This window comes from Pygoscelis adeliae, unplaced genomic scaffold (assembly GCF_000699105.1).
Source record: "Pygoscelis adeliae isolate BGI_AS28 unplaced genomic scaffold, ASM69910v1 Scaffold57, whole genome shotgun sequence".
NCBI lineage: Eukaryota > Metazoa > Chordata > Aves > Sphenisciformes > Spheniscidae > Pygoscelis > Pygoscelis adeliae.
Window position 1 is genome coordinate 15,923,447 of NW_008825615.1, and position 13,950 is coordinate 15,937,396.

The following is a 13,950-nucleotide window of genomic DNA, read 5'->3' on the forward strand; positions in this document are numbered from 1 at the left end:
AATTTGTATATTGAAGTGTAAGATTTTTTTTTAATGCTCGTGTGGGCAGGGAGAACAAACCTCTCAATAATAAGATTTTCAATTAATTTGAGAGGATAGCAGATTGGTATACAGCTGAGAGGCAAGACTGGAAATTTTAAATGTAGACATGTATGTTGGCTATTATACTTTGGAATTTTTTTAAAATAAAAACAACATCAGGTTTTCAGATATTCAAGAAAGGCAATTCCTGTAAGTTCCACAATTAAACAAATCTCTATCTGAATTAATGGCAGCTTTACCATTTGGATCACGGCATTTCTACTCAAGGAACTGCATTTTTTTTCAGGTATTAAGACATTGAAATAACTGAATACTAACTTGAATTTACTTCTTAGTACATAAACTAGATCCTATGACTCAGGAGATATGACTGTTCAAAGCAATAGTGTAAAAGAAACGGGTCATACTTTCTTAGTCTTTCCTGTTACAAACATTTGAAAACAATGTATGATCAAATTGATTTTAGCGTATGGAATATAAGTAATTTATTTGTAGTTTATCAGCAGATCAAAAGACTAGAAAATAAAAATCTGTGCCGGGAGTCAACATTTAAGCCTAAGGCCAGAACTTAGGATTAAATGGTTCAGAACATCCTGAACCATCCCAGCAGACTGGGAGGGGGACACTTTGCTGATAGAGATGCAGTATCTTTGGATACTCTGAACTGAGATTCGTTTTTCCTTGTCATATTATCCTGGAAGCTGAAAACCCCTTTGTCAATTTGAAATGTATTTCTTCTCTAAGCACAACAAAATCGGATGTTTTAAGATGTACGGGAATGAATGCTTATACTACTTGATGAGTAATTACCAATTAAAAGTTATGATTATTGTCATACTTGTACTGAACTTCGTATCTCATACGAAAAGATATTCTGACGTGCCGTCATCCAAAAACATCTGCACACAATGGACAAGGACAAATACATTGTACAGTCTTGGATTTTGAAGTATGCAAGAGATGATTCTGACTCTGAATCAAGAGCTGCATTCCTTTCTTAAGTAATGCATCTGTTTTCACTTATTGTGAAAAGTGCTTGTTTCTGTCTATCAGCTATGTATTTGCTAAGCAAAGGAGTACTGGCAGGACCCAAAAGAAAATGCTTTTTTACTTTCAGATTAGTACATGTTATGGGATAAAGTTTCCCCACTACTTTAAATGATCTGACTATACAGTTTATTGTTATATCTTCTGTAGGTAAATTTCTGTGAAACGATTTGAAATGACACTTTTTTTGCATGTGTTTAAAAACTGTGTTGTAAAGACTATTTCTGCATCATTCCACAAATACCAAATTGGTGATACAGGTATGAAATTGTACAAAATCAACAAAGAGGACTACAGATTTGCTTGCACAGATCTACAAGACAAAATTGAAGTTGAGAGCTCACAATCTCCAAGATGTTACCAGTAAAAAATGTGATAAACAGAGGCTTGTTTTACTGAACCAGTCTCTTACTAGCATTCGAGATATATTTTAATGTACTTTGTTATTAATATGATCATAAACTTAGCACCTTTGATCCAAACAGCCCATTGGGAGACTTTCTCCATTAATTATTGACATCAAGTGCTTTATTTTTCTTCTTTTTTTCTCTTTCTTCAAGTGGACATATAGGAAATGAGCCTGGAGATGCTTGAGTTTCCAGTCCTTTTTGTTTGCATACCCACTTAACATACAAAACTTAACAGCATAACCTTTAGAGTATCTTAGAAACTTTTGCAGAGAGGCTGAGGTTCAGAAAGGTGTTTCTTTTACAGACAATTATCCTGTTACTGCTCCTTTTTTGTTGTTAATTATGAACAAATTCAATAATGTGCATCTCCCCATAATTTACCAAGGGAAACAACTGATATTATTTGCTTGATTCCTAATCACAAGAAAGAAGCTATCATGTATGTATTGCTTAGAATGGAATTTTGCCCAGAAGACACAGATACCCGTTTCTAACCTTCAAAATATGACATCTAGTATCTTCAGTGACTGTATTATACTGCCCTTTTCATACTACAGTATTTGTGTTTTTGAAAATGTACATCATACATTATTTGATTTACAGTACTTCTTACGGTAAACCAAGGCAGCTTAGTAAACCACTATTTATTTAACAACTTTTTGCATACTTTAATGCAAGAACCTCCTGTTGCATCTATTATTTTATGGGATTTTACATAGCTTTGGCTGAAAGCCAGGATGGGGGCAAAGTAAGACTGTCTTCCTCCACCATTACCATTATTATAGGGCTAGACATGCAAAATGCTGCCAACTTACTTAGAAGACATAGTGTCAGACCTTAGATTAAGGTCTACAACAGAGAGGTGCTACTCTCGGATCCTTCTCTGGAGCTTAGCAAACGCAGAGTTTCATCAGATGACTCAGTCTATCTTAATTAGCTCCCTAGAGTAAGTTCAGTCTGTCTCTTCAGCCTGGAAGAGAGAGAAATAGAGGAATGGAAAACTTAAAAGAAACGCCCCTTGAAGAGGCAGATCTATCAGCATTGCTGAAGAAGTTGCAAAAGCTAGCATGCTGGACGGCCCTCATCCTGGCATAATACTTTGGCACTAAAGTTTGTAAGCCTCAGAATCAAAAGACAATAGCTAGAAAGTAGAAAAGTGGACTAGGCTGGAAATGTGATACAAATATATAGATAAACACTATGCTTCCCACTTGTTGAAACAGCTTAGGTACAAGAGTCAAATCGGGACTGATGGCCTTTCCACCGAGTTTGGTGTCTCCCCATTCCCACATCCTGACAGAATCTTAGAATCACAGAATGGTTTGGTTTGGAAGAGACCTTCAAAGATCATCAAGTCCAATCCCCCTTCTATAGGCAGGGAGATCTTCCACTAGATCAGGTTGCTCAAAGCCCTGTCCAACCTGACCTTGAACACTTCCAATGATGGGGCATCCACAACTTCTCTGGGCAACCTCTTCCAGTGTCTCATCACCCTTATCATAAAAAAATTTTTCCTGGAACAGAAGATGCAAGTTGTACTTCAGAGAAAAAAGGTTCTGGCATCTAGTGTCTCTTGAATAAAAAAATATTTCATGTATGTACTAGTATATGAAACAAGGATGTCACACACAGAAAATATTTTGGTAGTCCAAATGCTCTCACTAGGAAATCTCTCACTGGTAATAACAGCTAAACCTGTAAGAAAACAATTTGTCAGTGGACCATAAGTATCACTATAACCTTCAAGAAAAGGAAAGTTTCTATGGCACTGAATAAGACATTTCCGAAATAAGCACAGACAATTTTATCTGCCGTTTTATTCTTTGAATTTCTCAGACTAGCCAAATATAAATTATAGGTGAAAAAAATAATAGGAGCCTCGGATAATTTCATTGGGCTAAGAATCTGGGGAAAAAAAAAAGATATGGCACAGTAATTAATACTTAGAAATGCCTTAGAGATACAGCACATTCCACAGTGGAACAAATTAAACCAAATAACCTCACACACACACAAAAAGTTAAAAAGTGCTTTACAACTGGAAATACTGTGATCATTTCATTTCCTTTAACAGACATATCTCTAGGAAATGGGACAGAGGAAAAAAGAATTGTATTTATTCTCTAGTGAGAATAAATGAAATACTGTTTGGTGAACTTAAAGTCTATTCCAAGTAAACCAAGCTCAGAGGAAATGTTAAAGAATTCTTCAGGTTACAAAATCCAGATCCATGTTTTGTATAAAAAAAATCCCACACCTAAATAGTTCTGCAAACACTCACTGTGTCAGTTTTCAAGCTGCCTAGGAAAATACATTACTACCCTTTAAATGCCTTTTTTTTAAAAAATGCTTACTACGTTCCAAATAATTACTGAAAATCCTATTGGTTTTTATCTTTGTGGAACAGGTTAACCCTAAAATTAAGATGTTGTTTACAAAGCTCAGCAAATGTATCCTGCAATTTGTATGATTAGGAGACATCTGTTATCATTCCAACTTCCAGCACATTATGGCTTAGTCTGGACAGAGAGAGGGAAGCTACAGGAACTTTTCTGCTGTCTTTATACTGCCTATACAAAGCTTTATCAGTTTATCTAATAATCTTCCAGGAGCCTACTGAGGTCATTACAAGGTCTTACTGCTAAAAAGAGAAGGCTGATAGAATATGCAACCTTCTCTCTGTTAACTTCTCTATCTGTTAGTGAAAGTATGGATGGAAATCTGGTATTCTTCACAGTTACATTACTCACAAAAGGTGTAAGGAGTGAAACACTTCCTTCTCTAGATGAGTGGACACTTCAGAATTCTTAGATGACAGCAACTTTCCAATTCAGCTGTCTCTAGAGATTCCTGTTAAAATCAAGCGGCATATAGTGTCCTAACTTTGCTCAAACTCTCTTTAATACTGTAGGCAAAAAATAATCTTTCCAGTTTTGTATTTGTATTCAGGTCTCAAACATCATGACAGAGCTTAAAAAAAAGGAAACTATATAGTGTACCTTTATCCTCTGGTGTCCTGGTTTCAGCAGGGATAGACATCTGGGGAACAACATATCAACTTTCTATCATTGATTTTGGTCAGGGATTAAAATCATTGTGTTGTGGTGACACAGCTGAGAGCTTAACAGACTATTTTATTGAATAGCTAGCTATGACATACAAGTTTCCAGAAAGGGGGAAAAAAAGTCTTGCTTGATATATTACAGCTCTCAATGTTAGCAACTGAAACTCTTCAAGAGGCATTCAATTTTTAGACTCCGTAGTACCTTTTAATAATGTAATTATCAAGAAATTGAAAATAGCTACATGCATTTCAAAAGCTGTGCTAAAGCATACGTGAGGACCAGAGTAACTCAGTAAGTCAAAACTAGCATATTAGAGCATTCTGGTGTGGTACAGCGTAATCAATCACACAACTGTCATCATTTGAGCTACTTCAGAAGCAATGTTTTAGTATGCTTTTTGAATGAAGTGTTTGTCAAAACCACATGAAAACACACTAGGCAAACGTTTGATCTGCAATTATTACTCTGCTTAATAGAACTTTTTGACAGGGAGATAAGCTAAAAGTTCTCATCTTTCGAGAAAGAAAAATTGTATCCATTTAAAAATGGTAGGATCTTCTTCAAATCTCTAGTATAAAAATGACTGAGCAGTGTATTTAAACCCCGTCCAAACAACAGCTTTGCAGACCTGTTCATTTTCATGCTGGAAGCATTAAGAGTCATTCACCTCACGTACTCACGATATCAGCTTCATCGCTATGCTTGCTTTTTGGGTCAGGCCTGCACCTGACGTCTGTGATCCTGGAAGGAAAAAGCCTCTCTTGTTCCATTCTGTCAGGGTGTGGGAATGGGGAGACACCCAGCTTAGTGGAAAGGGCATTTCCTGGGCAATAGCCATAGCCCTTACCCCACCAGCAGCTCCCCTACATATATGACGTCAATGTACTGGAGGCCTGCCTTTCATCATATGACCTGATGTATAGTCTTACCCTGAGGTATTTGAGTAAACCGAGAGGTTTGATTTTGATAGCTGGCACCTAAAAATCATTTTATCTTCCTCCAAAGAACTTGTAGAGATCAAAGTAAGACACTTCATATACTTCCTTATATGTTATACAACATTATGTTCTGTACAGCTGCTTCTGTACAACAATTTTCTCCCCGATTTATATTTGCAAGGTGTAACCATCTGCAAGGTAGTAGTTCAAGCCCACAGTTTCAAAGTGAGATATAAACCAGCCCCTTAAGGAGAATGTGCCAATCGGTCAAGAAGCAGTAGCCTCATTTTTCCACAGTATCAGCTGTTGACTGACAATCTCAGCTGTGCAAAAAGTCAACATTCAAACATCGAAAAAGCTGCACATCAAGACTGAAATACATGTAGCAATGGAAAACAAGCTTGCCATACTTTCCTATTGCATTAACAAATATCCTGTCCATTCAGACAGTTCAATATTCAAGAAAATTCCCTAGTGAAGACTTAATGAAACAATTCCCATGTTTTTGCTTTCCTTTTCAGAAAGCTTTTGTATAAATAGAGTAATTCAGCTGTTCAAAGGGAACATCAACTTCCAGGTTCTTAATACAACTTTAAAAAAATGGATAAAGCAGGCAAAATACAGCTTAAGTGGATGAGTAAAAACAGACAAAATCTTGTATTATTCTGCTTCTAAGGAATTGACTTAAATAAAACTAAACTTCCTTGTGTGAGGTCTGAACTTTGACCATATTAACTATGCCTGTGTTTTTCACTTATGTCAGACTTCCATCCTGATGCCAGATTTTCTGTCAGATATAATGATTGCCTATAAAGTAATAGTAAATTAAAAAAACCTTGTTGTAACTGCTACTGGAGCCTTACTGGGAGTGTTTTCTGAAAACTACTCTGACACGATGAAACGAAGTTCAAATAACTAAAGGTAAACCCCAAGTCTAATAACCTAACCCTTAGAAGGAGTATAAACTGCAACAAATATAAACAGTCTGACCCTGTTGAAATCTTACCACATACAAGCAAGGATTCTGACAACTACAGTTTACCAGCTACAGAAGAAAGTTTAAATATAGTTAATAATATCCTCATTTTTTCCTGACACATAAGTTTATTTGACTTACATATAGAGAAAACTTATCCCTGTCTTGAGTTCAGCTTCTTTGTTATGGTAAACTTTATTATTTTAAAAAGGCTCTGAGGACAGCATACAAAAACCTAGCTCCGCTCTCAGCAAGTAGAAAAATTCCCACTGACTTCTTAGTGAAACTGAGATTTCATCTGATGTATCTAAACACTCATTTGACTCAAAAGGTGAAACTTTTTTTGTTGAACTATTTGAAGTTGATAATGGAGTAAACCAGTAAATCAGACATGTGCTTTAAGGCTTACTTCATGTGGACTACATCTAACTAGTAAGGATGCTATTGGAATAGAAAAAAGAGTGACAATTTTAATCACAAGGAAATACACATTTTCCTTTTCTTGTCCCTCTCAAGTCCATGTGGGAGTAACATTTCCCAGGAGTCTCATCCAGTCAAGTCCTTCTCACTCACCATTTTCCTCAGTGAATTTCCTTCCAACTTCACAATGTTTTTTAACCTTCAAGCCAACCAGACAGTTCCTTCCCTCAGCCTGCTTTAAGATCAGTCTTCCAGCCCCCTTTTGCAGCTCATTGCCTTTATGAATTCCTATCCCTGACACATCCATTTTTAAAATTCTACTCACACAGATTCAGTTCCTTTTTTTTTTCCTTCTTCTTTCCCTTCACTAAGACCATTCAGCTTCCTGGCTGTCCAGTCTGAACTCCCTTTTCTCTAGGTCTTTTGTCATTCAGGATTCTCAGTTCTGGATTATTTTGTCCTCACTGTTAAATTTCTTTTTAACCCCCACCTACATGCATACTCTCCTGGGTATTAAGACAGCTGCTTTTTCTGGCTAGCTGCATGCAGTATCAATGACATTGTACTTTCTCCGTCGCTAGATGTGGTTACTCATCTTGAGAGCAGAGTCTTACATCCAAGGGAGTCTCTTGAAACTGCATTTAAAAGTCTCCCTCTTCAGTGGCCCATCCCATCAGATCTTGACAGACAAGGACAGTTTCCTCCCATAAAATACCCATCCTATAGTGCATAGCTTTGGTTCTTAGCCATTTTTGCTGACATTTCCTCCTCTTCTATTATAATCAATGCCAATAGCTTTGTTTGTTTTGAGAGGATCTGGCTCCAGTTTCAGGTCTTCCTAGAAGGGCACCAACTGGCAGCTGCCTGGCTTCAGGCTTTCAGGAGCACTGACTGGAACTCGGCTTGAGAGGTGACTTGCCATCACTGCCTGGGTGCTCTGCGGGGTACCAGAGGCAAAGAGGAACTTTTGGAAGCAACGGATGGAAAGACTTTTCTTCTTGGTTCTGTTCCAACAAACTAAACTAACTGCTTTTAGATGGATAATCCTTGCTATTGAGGCAAAGAATATATTTTTTTATCAGGATTACATAATTTAAAATATATTTTTTTTCTGCATCACACACTACATTTTGTTTCTGCGATGTGCTGCCTATATGTGCTGATCTTACTTCCAAATATTTGTGTTTGTCCACTCTTAACACAGTAGCTTCCTGCTTTATCTTTCAAGCATGGAATTCCTCAGAAGCTTTTGCTTTAAAAACTCTTAACTGTGCTAATGGAACAGCAAAGGGAAATAAACAAGTGGCATTTGACAAGAACATATCAAGATGCTCAGTTTTTTAACTAGGCAGAGGTGATTGCCTGAGCTTCTCTTACTTAAGGCAGCACTTAGTGCTCTCTGTAGTCACAGTCAAGTCCATTTTGGTTTTGGAGTCCTGCTTTCCTCGCCCAGTGTTTTGGAAACCTCAGGGAAGTTCTCTGACAGGTCTGGTCTGGCAAGGGAGGAATTTTCAGACTGGTGATGAAAATGTAGCAGCTTTTCAGACACACCACCTCCCCTGTCCGTCTAGCTTATTAGCAATGGAAATAGTGGAGAGAAACATGCAGCATGTCTTAAAAAAAGAACTATAGCACTTAAGAGAGGAAATTACCTTCCCCCCCCTCCCCAAATGTACAGGAAAATCAGCGCGTGAGTTTTTAGTAGATAAATTCAGTCCTTCAAAACTGAAATCAACAGCTGACATGTACTGTCTCAAAGTCTCGAGCATTCAAAAATTGGCAGGCCTTCAGCTCAAATGACTGGTTCTCTCTTGGTAGCATCATCATTGAGGCTTCTTCTTCAAGAAAAAAAATCTTATAAAAGCTCCATAAACTATATTTAGAAGCTAGTATGTTGCAAAGTTTAAGAACTACTCAAAATGCTTTCAGTTTCCTTTATCTGTGAAGTTTAAAAAAAAATTCTAATGATTTTTCATGCTGAAAGATGCTCTGTGAACACAGCTTTGAAACAGGAGACACCCAGTTTTATAGCTTACAAAAGGGACTAATTGTGTTCCACAGCTTCCTAACTAGTTTGATCCTTGAACTCCGAATCATTCTTCCTTCTGGTTGGAAGTGGAATGCAAGATGACTGCTTCCCTAGAAAGCAATGCTGAGAATGAACTGTGAATGCCTAGCTCTTTTTCACTTTCCCAATAACATATTTTGAAAAGAGGAATTTGCTTCAAATTTCCTCAAAAAATTGCACTATGATTTGCTCCGCCACATCATGAGCTATTCTGTAAAATAGGCTGTCCTGTTGAAAGAGGAATTCCTAACAAAATTAACTTGATACTGTAAGTTGAGAGAAAAAAGAGAAACAGTTTTATATTAAGAAAAATCTGTGCCAGATACAAATTTGCTAAAAATTTCATAAAGTTTATAAGGCTACATAGCCAATGTCTTTCATGAAAAATGTCTTAAGTACCCCTACCATCAGCTTTTATTTCAGCTGCCTGTTGCTCAGTGCAATGGAAAAAAAATACGCAAATGGAAAAGGATTGCTTTAGATCTGGGATCCTAGCATGTGTTTATTCAAATGTGGGCTTTTTAGGGCAGAATCTCATCTTTATACCAGTCTGGTAAAGTCCCGATTCACTGATGGTAGCGTGCAAGTACAAAATAGGACTGAAAACATGTAGGCTTGTCTCCAAAAAGTTTGAATATTCAATTTGTGAAATTATAGCCCAAAGCTATAACCTAGTATTTAAAAATCAAGTATCAATTAGCAGTATTTCTTATACTGTTCATAAATAAGAAATCCTAATTTTGAATGTTGGTGGCTTGTTGCACATAATGGGGAATATTTATATTCATTTCAGTGAATGGCAGAAGCATCATTGGCTTCTTGTCTTCCTGGCTTCAGTGCTACTGAACTTCGGCAAAATGCCATTCATGACTCAGACTATTTATTTATTTATTCTTTATTTTTAGACTAATGGGAACTTTATGAATTCTTTCCCTGATTTCTAAGAGAAATACCACTTAGCTGTGATCTTGAAAAACGGTGATTCAGAATCTTAGATTACTGCCTTAATGAATATCCTTAACTCTTAATGAGAATGGTTAACCACCATATAGTTGGTTTTAGTTCTGAAGATACCGTTGTTAAATTTTGCTTTTACATGATTTCCTTACCCATATATAAACTCAGACTATTCAAAGATTTGTCAAAGCTACTATTTAGTTTCTAGTAGCAACATTTTTTTTTGAAATCTCAAGAATATTTTTCATTTGCGATTTTATTTACATCTCTTAAAAAAATGCGCATCTGTGTATAAAGTATATGCACCATATAAAGAACCTATGTCATCCTCCAAGTGACAAACCATGTGAAAATGCATGCGCAATTAGGAAAGCACTAGTGCGACATGACACATACAAAACAAGCTCAGTGTCTGGAATTGTGGGAGCTCAACTCTAAGAGACCCTTTGGGATAGTTTCAGCTCTCAAAGTCTCTTTCCTTTTCCTATGCACTCTTTTGATTTTTCTAGGTCATCATTTTGATTGTAACTTTTGTAGTTAGTTCAAAACATACAGTAGAAAGTATGATCATGCTGTAATACCTTTTAGTATTAGGAGCAAAATACTTCCAGTCAAGAACACAGAGTGAAAGTAATTCTTCATAAATATTTGCACAGACAATGAAGGCATTTAATGCATTTAGTTTCATGTTATATTCATGAAACATTTGGTTTTTATTCAAGTAGATTATTTCCAATGAAGGGGAGAGTTTTTTCCTTCTGCTAGAAAGTGTAAATTATAAAAGCATAACAAACATCTTCCTCTAAATGAGATATAGTCAGACATGAGAGTAAGTTGGTAAGCTTTCATTTAGTGCACAAGTGGCATTAACTGAACCATGTCCTGCGTATAATTTACTTTAAAGTCTGTATTTACTATTTTAAGAGTTAGCATTTAAACCTTTAGTATTTTATTACACAGTTTTAGCTTGAATATTTTCCAATAAATCACAGCTCACTTTCAGCTAGTATTCATTTATGAGGTTACTTTCACCTTTTGTTTGCTGACAGAAAAATGAGATAAGAGAAAAATCTTAGCTGGAGGTCTGGACAGGCAGACATGCTCGATGGGGCATGTAAGAAGCTACTAGTGTAGAGACATCTCAAGCATTCCCATATACATTCCCAAAAGATTTTTTCCCCTCCCTTGAGAAACAACACATAGTCCATAGGGACTTCCTGCCCCGGGAAAAGAAAAAAAAAAAAGAAAAAAAAGGCAATTTAAGAAGTCTCTATTCCAGACATGATCGCTTTTTTCTTCTGCAGTGTACTAATTTTTTCCAAAAGTTACAAACTACTAAAATTGATAACTGACTTTCAGAAAACATAGCAAAATATTTTATTAGAAGCTAATTTAAAATAGCTTGAGGTCTGATTGATGGGGATTGATGCAATGCCCTTAAAAATGTGTTCCCTTAGGTCTGTCAAGATAAATGGATCTTGGAAGGGACAGTGATTCTTCCATTTTTATTCTAACTTTAAGCAGTAGCAACGTTGATAGACTGTGAAAACAAGTATGAAAAGCTGTTTTAAAGAGAACAAAACTGTCTGAAAAATTGAAATTTTTACAGTATTTTGTCTTCATAACACCAATACATTGCAGCGATGCGGAAATATAAATATAAGCACACATGGAGAGCCTGGCAATATTGTGCTCCATTCACTACATACATGCACATTAAGCAGCATGTGTGGCATATATATGTAGGTAAAATGCTTCATATTGCCTATATGAATTGCTGTGATGAAATTATTGTGTTAATATATTTAATGACAATTTTCTTCTTTTATAAAGACTGCCTTACATTTCACTGTTATCCATGTTCAATAGGATCCAAGAAGATGGTCTCCTCCCAAAAAAACTTTCCTAGTGTGCAGACTTCAATTATACCACAGATAAACAATTTACATATTTAGTATTTTAATTGAAAGTGAAGTCTGTTAAAATAGTCTTTGACAAAACTGTATTTTCTGTCTTTATATACAAAAATGTATCTATGAATCGGAAATTTAAGGATTCTGTGGTGTATATGGATGACCTTTGGCAATGTGACAGTTGCACATTGGCACAAAATTTGAAAAAAATGTTTCAAATTATGGACTAAATTCTACTTCAGATGACTCATGAAGAAACCAGACGTGGCCACAATCCAAAGAACACTGCCACTCTGAAACAAGGGCAGGCAACTAAGACCAAGCATTACTGGATTAAAGATAACTCAAGACATCTGGACTATGAGAAGTAGGAAGGTGTCATCTGCACTCTGAAAAAGTATTCAGAAAAAGAACTGATGAGACTTATCAGTGGTTTTCTTATTTTGCCCTGTCACTAGAACTAAGCAAAATTGATTATGGATGCTTAAGTTCATTGTCCATCTTGCTCACTTTTGTGTACAAACTTAACATCTTAGGGAACAAAACGTCAGGATGATGACCACAGGTATTGGAAGGGCTGATTAAGTTCCTTTGGTTTAAATTCACAAAGATAAGTTTTGAAAAAAGCACAGGACATTTTTAGTAGGGATGCAAGAACAGTAAGTCAAAAAGCTTTTGACAGCTTAATAGATGTCAAACACTGTAGCTTCAATGCATATTTAAAAAATGCCTAGCTGTAAATGTTGTATTTTCTGTTGCTAGGTTTTCTACTGGATCTACTCCACTTCTGGAAATTCAAAACAAAAAGTAGAGGAAAAAACACTACAGACATGTCACTACAGACAGCACAAGTAGTGTTCTCCTCTATCCTTTCAGTTGCAGTGAATGATGAGGGAAGAAACGGGAAGACCCAGCAGAACAATACCTGGCTCCAAGCCTGGTGTCACCAGCAGAATTTTGGGTTTTTTGATCATGGGTCGGTGTACATGACACCAGGCCTGCTGGCAACAGATGGGGTACGGCTGTCTCAAAGGGGGAAAAGGATCTTTGCTCAGGAGTTAGCAGGGCTCATTGAAAGAGCTTTAAACTAGATTTGAAGGGGGAAAGGGATAAAACCAGGCTTGCTAGAGATAAGCGTGGGGGCAGCACGCCAATATTTGAGGGACAGTGTGCTAGCGAGGTCCTTCGGTCTGCTGTCTCAGTGGAGGTAGGGGATGGAGATCCATGCGGCAGCAAAGATGCAAGGGTTATGCATGTGTTGGAAACCACGGAAGTGCCTGAGAATGGTCACGTAGGAGTTAGGGCTTCTACCCCCCAGAAAGGTGGCAGGATCAATAGCCCAACTGAAGTGCATCTACACCAATGCACGCAGCATGGGCAACAAACAGGAGGAGCTGGAAGCCATTGTGCAGCAGGAAAACTATGATATAGTTGCCATCAATAGTTGCCATCACAGAAACATGGTGGGATGACTTGCACAACTGGAGTGCTGCAATGGATGGCTATAAACTCTTCAGAAGGGATAGGCAAGGAAGGAGAGGCGGTGGGGTAGCCCTGTATGTTAGGGAGTGTCTTGATTGTCTAGAGCTTACTGATGGTGATGATAGGGTTGAGTGTTTATGGGTAAGAATCAGGGGGAAGGCCAACAAGGCAGATATCATGGTGGGAGTCTATTATAGACCATCCAACCAGGATGAAGAGGCAGAAATATTCTATAAGCAGCTGGAAGAAGTCTCACAATCACTAGCCCTTGTTCTCGTGGGGGACTTCAACTTACCAGATGTCTGTTGGAAATACATGGCAGAGAGGAAACAGTCTAGGAGGTTCCTGGAGTGTGTGGACGATAAGATAATTTCCTGACACAGCTGGTGAGTGAGCCAACTAGGGAAGGTGCCCTGCTGGACCTGTTGTTTGTAAACAGAGAAGGACTTGTGGGTGATGTGATGGTTGGAGGATGTCTTGGGCATAGCGATCACAAAACAATAGAGGTTTTGATTCTTGGAGAAGTAAGGAAGGGGAGTCAGCAGAACTGCCACCTTGGACTTCTGGAGCACAGACTCTGGCCTGTATAGGAGCCTGGTTGACAGAGTCCCTTGGGAGGCAGTCCTGAAGGG

General features: G+C 37.4%; 2 protein-coding genes across 4 annotated transcripts in view; one reads left to right on the forward strand and one right to left on the reverse strand.

Annotated features, from left to right (window-relative positions):
* MCPH1 (microcephalin 1) overlaps window positions 1–13,950 on the reverse strand; it is a 183,353-nt gene that overhangs the window by 41,918 nt on the left and 127,485 nt on the right. The window lies entirely within an intron of this gene.
* Window positions 1–13,950, forward strand: part of ANGPT2 (angiopoietin 2) — a 49,307-nt gene that overhangs the window by 3,331 nt on the left and 32,026 nt on the right. The window lies entirely within an intron of this gene.